Here is a 10732-nt window from a genome sequence, read left to right as displayed (position 1 = left end):
TCTTCCTTCAGTACCATTGGTTCCTGATCATATGCTACCTCTTCAAATGGTTGAACATCACCTGAAACTTGTCCACCATGGCTGACCCTGCTGGTATCTGTATACCAGTGGCATAGCTTCAGGCATCACAGCAACATAAAAGCACCCACAGTATACAAACTGAAAGACATGTGGCAGATATACTTTATAGAAAACTATATTTACTACAAAACAGAGCATTTAACTACTGTGCCACCAGGACTCCTTTAATGTCTACAAGGGGAGAATAAATTATTAAATTTTACTTAATAGTTATCCTGAGATCATCTTACCTCTGGGTGGTTTATATGCCATGCCTCGGTATTCCAGAGTTTGGAGAAGTCTCTCACTAACTAACAAGTTACAAAGAGGTGACGTGAGCAGAGAAAGAAGAACCTGATTGCTCTGTGATGTTCCAGCTAACCCCTGCACAGGAAGTCTCCCCTCAGAGTCAAATTCAGGCTGCTCTCCCTTTACATAATAGCTAAAATGATGAAAGCTTAAAAGTCTGCATAATATCAGTTAATATGATCTTTAGTTCAACTAGTATATTTGAATTTATCATCCACTATTACTGAGTCATAAAAATGGATATACTAGAAGGCAGAAAATTTATATTTTTCTCAGAATTCTGGGCAATGTTATTTTCAGAAGAGGAATGGGCATTTTTAACAGATTTTTAACTTAACTAGCAGAATTCTAGAAGGTAGATCTTAAAGTTATTTTTCTTCATCAGAGTAACAGGTTCATTATTCAGTCAATATATACTTATCATATAACATATGCAAGTAAAATTTTGCTGAAGCTCATTCAAAATCGGTTGCAGCAGCACATCAACAGGGAGTTGTCAGAAATTCAAGCCAAATTGAGGAGAGGACGTGGAACCAGGGATGCCATTGCTGATGTCAGATGGATTCTGGCTGAAAGGAGAGAACACCAGAAAGATGTTCTCCTGTGTTTTATTGGCTACACAAAGGCATTCGACTGTGTGGATCATAACAAATTATGGATAGCATTGAAGAAAATGGGAATTCCAGAACATTTAATTGTGCTCATGCGGAACCTGTACATAGATCAAGAGGCAGTTGTTCAAACAGAACAAAGGGATACTGCATGGTTTAAAGACAGGAAAGGTGTGTGTCAGGGTTGTATCCTTTCACTCTACTTATTCAGTCTGTATGCTGAGTAAATAATCCAAGAAGCTGGAATATGTGAAGAAGAAAGGGGATTCAGAATTGGAGGAAGACCCATTAACAACCTGTGTTACACAGATGACACAGCCTTTCTTGCTGCAAGTGAAGAGGACTTGAAGCACTTACTGATGAAGATCAAAGACTACAGCCTTCAGTATGGATTATACCTCAACGTAAAGAAAACAAAAACCCTCACAACTTGACCAATAAGCAACATCGTGATAAACGGAGAAAATATTGAAGTTGTCAAGGATTTCATTTTACCTGGCTCCACAATCGACAGCCATGGAAGCAACAGTCAAGAAATCAAAAGATGCATTGCATTGGGCAAATCTGCTGCAAAAGACCTCTTCAAAGTGTTGAAAAGCAAAGATGTTACCTTAAAGACTAAGGTGCGCCTGACCCAAGCCATGGTATTTTCAATTGCCTCATATGCATGCAAAAGCTGGACAAAGAATAAGGAAGACCGAAGAAGAACTGACACCTTTGAATTGTGGTGCTGGTGAAGAATAATGAATATACCATGGACTACCAAAAGAACAAACAGATCTGTCTTGGAAGAAGTATAACCACAGTGTTCCTTAGAAGCAAGGACGGCGAGACTACCTCTCACATATTTGAACATGTCATCTTGAGGGACCAGTTCCTGGAGAAGGACACCATGTTTGGGAAAGTACAGGGTCAGCGAAGAAGAGGAAGACCCTCAACGAGATGGACTGACAGAGTGGCTGCAACACTGAGCTCAAGCATAACAACGATTGTGAGGATGGCACAGGACCGGGCAGTGTTTGGTTCTGTTGTACACAGGGCGGCTATGAGTTGGAACCAACTTGCGACACCTAGCAACGATAATGTTCTAGAAGCTGCAGATACAGCAGTCATGAAGCAGAGCAAGTAAATATCTCTGTGCTCGTGGACCTTATATTGTAGTGCAGTGATAGACAATAAACAAATTACATAAGTCAGATGCATATTATGTTATATTGTAATAAAAGCTATGAAGAAAAGTAAACCAAAAAAGAGGTGATAGGGAGCGTAGGAGTGACAACTTTAAGTATGGTAGCAATAAAGCATTCAGTCTTTCATTTTTAAGGGTGGCACAATAGGTTAAGCATTCAACTACTAGACAATAGGTTGGTGGTTCAAATCCACCCAAAGGAGCTTCAGAAGACAGTCCTGGCAATCAGTTTCTGAAGGTCACAGCATTGAAAACCCTATGGAGCAGTTCTACTCTATGCACATGAGGTTGCCATGAGTTACAATCAATCCGATGGCAAGTAACAACAACAAGCAGTAAAGCATCTGTCTTTCACTTTGAGTATGGTATGGAAGGTTGGTTCTTCAAAGATACCTTTAGCAGGATGAGAAAAGTCTCTTCTATTTCTAGTTTGATAAGATCTTTTATCAAGACTGTATGTTAAAATTTGTCATGTGCTTTTTGTGCATATATTGAGTTGAATGTATGGTTTCTCTTTTCTGTGTTTTGAAATAGTGAATTATATTATTTGGTCTTCAAATGTTTAAACTATCTTGAATTTTGGGGATAAACTCCATCTGGTCATGATGTATTATTATTTTTTATATTGTTCGATTCTATTTGCTAATATTTTTGTTAAGGAATTTGGGTCTATGTTCAGGAGGGATATCGGTCTGTAGTTTTCTTTCCTTAGGGAGCCCTGGTGGCGCAGTTGTTAAAGCCCTCTGCTGCGAACCGAAAGTTTGGCTGTTCAAATGCACCAGCCGCTCTGCAGGAGAAAGATGTGGCAGTCTGCTTCCTTAAAGAAAGATTACAGCCTTGGAAGCCCTGTGGGGCAGTACTACTCTGTCCTGTAGGGTCTCTATTAGTCAGAGTTGACTCGATAGCAGTGAGTTTTTCCTTTCTTTACAGGGAATTTGTCTGGGTTTTATATCAGAGAAATGCTGGCCTCATAAAATGAATTGGGAAATGTTCCTTCCTCATCTATTTTCTGAAAGAGCTTATGTAGAATTGATATGTATGTTTTCCTTAAATGTTTCATACAATTTATCAGTGAAGCCTGGAGTTTTCTTTGTGGGAAGATTTTTGAACCACAAGTTAAATTAATAGATACAGGACTAATTATGTTAGCTATTGCTTCTTAAGTGAATTTCTTTCAAGAAATTTGAACATTTTATGTTATTTAAAAGTATTAGCAAAAAGTTGTTCATAATGTTCCCTTATCATATTTTAAATGTCTGTAGAATCCGTAGTACTGTCCCTAATTTCATATCTAGTGTTAGTAACTGTCTTGTCATTTTTTCTTTTTTAAAAAAATATATTGTATTGATATGTTCGAAGTGCCAGCTTCTAGTTTAATTAATTTTTCTTTATTGTTTTTTACTTTTCTATTTTATGTATTTCTGCACTTGCCTTTTTTCTTCCTTCTGCAGTTTTTGAGATTAATTTGTTCTTATTTTCTAACTCTAAAAATGGAAACTTAAATCATTGGTTTCAGACCTCTCTTCTCTTCTAAAAACGGTTTTGTCTTATAATTTCTAAGTATTGCTGGAGGTAGGGTCACAAAGTTTGCCGTGTTGGACTTTTATTTTTATTCCATTCTAAATATTTTCTCATTTCCAGTGTGATTTATTCTTTGATCTGTGAGTGCACTGTGCAATTTCCATGTACTTGTGGATTTTCTAGACATGTTTACCTTTTGATTTTTACAGTAATTCAAATATGGGTAGAGAACACGCTATGTATTATTCAAATATTTTAAATTTGGGGGCATTTGTTTTTGGTCTAAGTATGGTCTGTCTTGTTGACTGTTTCATATGTCCTTACAAAGAATACATTTTCATCTGTTGTTGAGTGGAATGCTCTATATATGTTAATTAGGTCAATTTGTCAATTTGGTTGATAGTACTTTTCCAGATTTTCTGTATTCTTGTTGATGTTTTGTCTAAATATTCTGATAATTACTCAGAGAGGTGTGCTGAAGTGCTCAGTTATAACTGAGGATTTGTCTATTTCTCCTTCAGTTCTGTCACTTTTAGGTTCATTCATTTCCAATTCTACAATTAGGTGCATACACATTTAGAATTGTTATTTCATCTTCTTCAATTGATCTTTCAACATGATGTAATAGTCCTCTTTATCCATGGCAATATTCCTTGTTCTGTAGTCTACTTTGTCTGATACTCCCATTGCCATTCCAACTTTCTTTTGGTTAGTGTTTGCATGAAATATGTTTTCCATCCTTTTACTTTTGACTCATCTATGTCTTTATGTCTAAAATAGGTTTTATTATAGGCGGCATATACTTGGTCTTTCATTTCTTATCCATGTGACAATCTATGCTTTTTATTTGAGGTACTTAGACCACTAACATTTAAAGTAATCGTTTATATAGTTGGCTTTAGATCTACCATCTTGCCATTTGTTTTTCGGTGTGTCCCATTTGTCCTTACTTTTCCTTTTTTCTTGCATTCTTTTGAATGAATCATGTATTTATAATGGTTTTATTTTATCTTGACAATAGGTTTATTAGTTATACCTAATATTTATCTCAACTCTAGGCGTGTGTGTATGTGTGTGTGCATGTCTATTTTATATACATAATATATACACATACAATTTGCGGTGCCAGACTAATAGAGGTGGTTTCTCTCAGTTTTTACTTCTCTGAGAAAGTCTGTATTTTGTCTTCATTTTTGAAAGATTTGTTATCTTTTTGCAGGGTATAGAATTATCTTTTAGCAATATGAAAATATCGCTGCATTGACTTCTGGCATCCATACTTTTAGATTAGAAATCTTCTGTAATTCTTATCTTTTTTCCTCTCTGTCTCTATAATATTTCTTACCACCCCATCCCACCCCCAGCTGCCTTTAAATTTTTCTCTTTATCTTCCATTTTCAGCCAATGTGCTAATTTTTTTAAATCCTGTTTAGTATTTTCTGAGCTTCTTGGGTCTATAGTTTAATATCTTTTATTAATTTCAGAAAATTCTAAGCCATTATCACTCCAGTCTTTCTTCCGACTTATTCTCTTCCTCTACTCCTTCTGGGACTCCAAGTAAATAATTGTTAGATTGCTTGATATTTTCCTGCAGTTCTTGAATGCTCTGTTGGTTTCACTTTTGGTGTGTGTGTTTCAGTTAGGATAACATCTATTTATCTGTCTTCAAGTTCGCTGATTTTTTTTTTTCCGCTCCTGTTTTCCTCTCCCTCAGTTTTCTGATAAACTGATAGAAGGAATTATTTAATCGTATTTTTATCCCTGGCATTTCCATTTGGCTCTTTTTTTTATTGTTTCCATCTCTCTGAAAAAATCCCCCTATATGTTCATGCATGATCTCCTAATTCCCCACTAGTTTTTGCCATAATATACTTAGTTTGAAAATTGCTCACTAATAATGCTAACATCCGGGAAATATCTGGGTTTGGCCAAGTAGACTTATTTTAACTTCTGACAATGGGTCATTTTCTTGCTTTTGTGTGTCTGTTTGTGTGTGTGTGTGTGTGTGTGTCTACTAATTTTTTATTGAATGGCAGGCATGTGTCTTGGCCAGAAGTGGAGGCACTTCTTCTGTAAAATAGTGAATGCAAAGGTCAAATAAAGATTTCCACAAATCTCTGGTCATGTAGCAAACATCATATTACCCAAAAAATAAGTTAGAATATATCTGTAATCCACAGTGTATTTATCAGTGAAATTTTTGTAAAATCACAGCTGTGTGCTATTTTGTGTGGTATAAAAATAGTAGCAAATAATAAAATATTTATTATTGTAAATAATAGCAATATTATTTTGAATAATAGCAAAATAATAAAAGCATTAACATCATCGGTATCATCATCACCACCATCATGATCACTGATTTCTGTACACGTTTGTAGTTTACAAAGATTCAGCAGCAGTTCAACAATTATAGTATCTCACTTTCCATCCCGACTCATTGTCCTTGTAAGTACTATGTGTACCTGACACTCACACATATATCCTAAACCTGCGATTGCCAGCAGGAGAAGAAAACATGTGGTTCCCAGGTATACTGCAATAATATGCCACGGAAAGCCTGAACACAATCAAAAGGCAGGTTATATAACAAAGGCCTCAGAATTAAAGCAAAAAGAAAATTTGTTCTGGAGGTTAAGATTAATGTCACTATTTACTCAGATCACAAATATCATTGAATATTACATATGCATATACCTCTTAACATTTAAAGAACCAGGCGTAGAATATCAAACATGCATGAACACGATTGGTATGATATCATGTTTATTTTTCTTACTTGATATATTTTCAGGTAGCAAGAAAACAAAGGAAAAAATTTTACCTCTTCTTTTTTGAGCTGGATGTGTTTTGCCTTTTTGCTTCTTTGAATAGGCTTTCTTCAGAACAGAGTATACCACTGTGTCTCATTCATTTCTGAGGGCTACAAGCAAAGAAGACAACAAGAATACGTTGTGATGTTTCATAAAGCATAGTCAATTCAATTGAAAAACGGGAACATTTATCATGAAGTAATGGGGAGATCTAAATGAGTTCAAGTACAATGGTCTCAAAAAAGTGAATCGAAATATTTCTCTGGATAATCAGAAAAAGTGATTTTTTTAAATATACCTTTGTGTGCACTGTTCCTGGATGCTATTTTAATCTTGCAGAATGTTTTTAAAGAATTAAATGAATGGCCAAACTTTGATATATGTCACACTCACACAAATATCCAAATTCACATCTTTTGAAAAATTGTAGCTGATCATTTAGCACCTGCCCAAAAGGCAATCATATTCTCACACTGAGTAAACTCACCATCTTTTAGAAAGACACACACACACAATCCAATTAGACAAGCTCCTCAACTTGCCACATTGTCTTATACAAGACTCCATTTACTAATTTATCTTCTTACTTGAAATTTATAAGCACTGGAGTTCATGACTTCGATCTTATAGTCAGGAAATGTGTGCATTAGGGTTGTATCCATTCATCATACCTATTCAATCTCTATGATGAGCAAATAATCTGAGATACTGGACTATATGAAGAAGAATGAGACCTCAGGATTGGAGGAAGACTTACTAACAACCTGTGTTATGTAGATGACACAATCTTGCTTGCTGAAAGTGAAGAGGACTTGAAGTACTTACGGATGAAGATCAAACACCACAATCTTCAGTACGGAATACACCTCAACATAAAGAAAACAAAAATCCTCACAACTGGACCAATAAGCAACATCACGATAAACAGAGATAATATTGAAGTTGCCAAGGATTTCATTTTACTTGGATCCACAATCAACACACATGGAAGCAGCAGTCAAGAAATCAAAAGATGCACTGCATTAGGCAAATCTGCTGCAAAAGACTTCTTTAAAGTGGTAAAAAGCAAAGATGCCACCTTGAAGATTAAGGTGCACCTGACCCAAGCCATAGCCTCGTATGCATGCAAAATCTGGACAATGAATAAGGAAGGCTGAAGAAGAATTGACGGCTTTGGATTATGGTGTTAGCAAAGAATATTAAAAATACCATTAACTGCCAAAAGAACAAACAAATCTGTCTTGGAAGAAGTACAGCCAGAATGCTTGGAAGCAAGGATGGCAAGACTTTGTCTCACATCCTTTGGACAGGTTATCAGGAGGGAGCAGTCCCTGGAGAAGGACATCATGCTTGGTAAAGTAGAGGGTCAGTGACAAAGAGGAAGACCCTCAACGAGATGGATTGACACAGTGGCTGCAACAATGGGTTCAAGCACAGCAACGATCGTGAGAATGGCCCAGCACTGGGTAGTGTTTTGTTTGGTTGTACACAGGGTCTCTGTGCGTTGGAATAGACTCCACAACACCTAACAACAACGACAACATCTTACAGGGTGACCAAAGTGCAGAAACCATGGGATCAATGAAAAGGGGCTTGAGGAAGTAACATTAACTGAGCTAAACATCATGAATTATTCTAACAACAACCCTGCACAGTGATAATATTTCTTTTTCAGTTGGTGAAAAACAGCCTCAGAGTATAAAAAATACTTCCAAGGTCAGACAGCTTATACTTGATGATCTTCAGGTTTAATTCCAGATACATATAAACCCGAAATTATAATCCTTCATCGACACTTTGCACAGATACACAACACTTCCATGGAAATATAAAATAACTATTCTCCCGCAAGAAAAACTAAATAAATAAAAGGAAGAAAAATACTTTGAATCAGTAGAAAGATTCCTTTTCTTAGTTAACTAGTAGTGCTAAGGATAGAGACAGATACGTTCTCTCTAGCAAGACACTAGCGGGAATTTAAAGAATGGAATGCCATATTTGCTCTGAAATTTAAGGTGGATAGTAAGGGCTCAAGCTACTTTAATAACTAGGAACTATCTAAGACTCAAAATCATTTAATATTCAGGATCCTATAAAAGAAAGTTAGGTTTGATTTTGGGGTTTTCAAAATATCTCAATATTTCACCATTTAATTAGTTTGTAATTTGAGGAAAGCTGATTTGAACAAAGTGTATCAATAAATTACCCTTTGTTTTACAATAAATATTCTTTCTAATAAATGCCAAATACATGACAAATCTTGTGATAAGCAAACGTATTTTACTAGCAAGGTATTTTTGTTTATTTGCTTGTTTTTTCTATTGAATGACTGTATCCCAAAATAACCAGACAAAGAATTTGTATAGATAAAATCGGATTTCTTTTGTTAGAAATATAATTAATATTACCAAAGCAGTCAAACTCTTCCAGTTACATTTAACTTCATAATGAGAGAATCTGAGCTTTGTCTAATCTATTCCTGACCAGTTAGGTAGCAGGCACAGCTAGGAAAAAACAAAACAGATTTACGGAGTCCAAAAAGGTATTAAATATCTCAGGATGAGAACAATCACGTTCTGCGTTCTAATTCTGATCTGTCCCCATCTTCATCTCTAGATCAGAGTTAACACTAGGAATTAGTTAGCATGGAACCCAGGAACAATTCCTTCTGCAAAAACCAAAACTCTCCTAACTTTCCACATAGCATCAGTATACCAAACTCTACTTCATCCCTCTTTCTTCACGAGTGTGAGAGTAGAGACACAGCCGCGCCGGCTCATAATACCTGTATCTGTGCCCAGGGATTTTACCAGCTGGAGGAGAAGCTTGGTGAAGAACACGGCGAGGATGTGCTGGCTCTGCTGGCCTTTTGCTTCAGCTTTGAGAATAGGAGGTACTGTTGATAGGTATGACTGTCCCCTTAGTGCAGCCACGTCAGAAGAAAGCCAGCCAATGATCATATGACATTGGAAATTTCCACTCAGAAAGTGTGCACTGGTGGCAGTATCTTCTCATTTGCTCTCACATTCTGTGTCAGTCAAGAGTCATACAGAGCTAAAATGCGAAATTTTAAGGACATTTAGTAGATCAATGCAAACCTGAGTTTCAGCAGATACCATAAAGCTTGAAAAACAACAGCCATATTCAGAATCTCATGGGCTTAGAAAATAAGTAACGAGAAAATCAAAACAGTATAAAAATAAAAAGGAAAATACTCAGATTCTAGTTGGCATGATTTATACATTTTTCCTACTGTAGAATGGGGGTAGATCACAATTGTGACATATATGACAATAATAGATCTTTTTAGGTGAGCAGATCAGTGTGGTTGATATGGAAAAAATGTTTTTGTTCCTGTCTGCATATATATCTATGGTTAAATAAGGCACAGAGCCGTTCATTGCATTAAACAAATACTAATTTGTAAAGAAAACTGTAACAGTCGTGGTTACAATTAGTGGAACAGATGATTTGATGCGGATGCTTTAAGGGGCTACAGTCAAACCCATTTAACATTTCAAGTTTTTGTATTTCTGCTTCTGTCTTAATTTTCTTATTTGAAAAGAAAGTCTATTTCTTGAAACAATTTACCAAAAAACAAGAAAATTGGAAACTACTATTATTAAAATCAGTCAACCCAATATTTTAGGAATATATATTTACTGTAATCTATCAAGCAGTCTAGATACACTTAGGATGTTTATAAAAAATATAGGCCCAAGTTTATGTACATTTTCACATTTATCTATTATTGTCATATATATAACAATTGCGATCTACCCCCATTCTACAGTAGGAAAAATGTATAAATCATGCCAACTAGAATCTGAGTATTTTCCTTCTTATTTTTATAGGGTTTTGATTTTGTCGTTAATTATTTTCTAAGCCCCTGAAATTCTGAAGATGGCCGTTGTTTTCCAAGCTTTCTGGTAACTGCTGAAGCTCAGGTTTGCATTGATCCTCTAAATGTCCTTAAAATTTCACATTTTAGTTCTGTATGACTCTTGACTGACGCAGAATGTGAGAGCAAATGAGAAGATACTGCCACCAGTGCACACTTTCTGTGTGGAAATTTCCAGTGTCATAGGCTGCTTTAACAACATATATATAGTAACAACAACCGAAATCCACCGATATGTGAACTATACCATGTGAATTGTTTTCAAAAACTCTTTTCCTTAGTTTGAGATTCCTCCTTCTCCCCAAGTTAAGTGGTATTATCCATGTTT

At 35.8% G+C, this 10732-nt stretch overlaps 1 long non-coding RNA gene across 1 annotated transcript in view; it reads right to left on the bottom strand.

Moving 5' to 3' along the window:
• The window catches only part of LOC111819413 (uncharacterized), a 34610-nt gene extending 28360 nt beyond the window's left edge, over positions 1-6250 (bottom strand). Inside the window, exon 1 of the long non-coding RNA XR_002823052.1 lies at positions 6167-6250. This is a non-coding gene — a long non-coding RNA (uncharacterized LOC111819413). The remainder of the gene's footprint in view (positions 1-6166) is intronic.
• Between the last annotated feature and the right edge of the window lie 4482 nt (positions 6251-10732).

This window comes from Trichechus manatus, unplaced genomic scaffold (assembly GCF_000243295.1).
Source record: "Trichechus manatus latirostris isolate Lorelei unplaced genomic scaffold, TriManLat1.0 scaffold00559, whole genome shotgun sequence".
NCBI lineage: Eukaryota > Metazoa > Chordata > Mammalia > Sirenia > Trichechidae > Trichechus > Trichechus manatus.
This window is presented reverse-complemented; position numbering and strand designations above follow the sequence as displayed.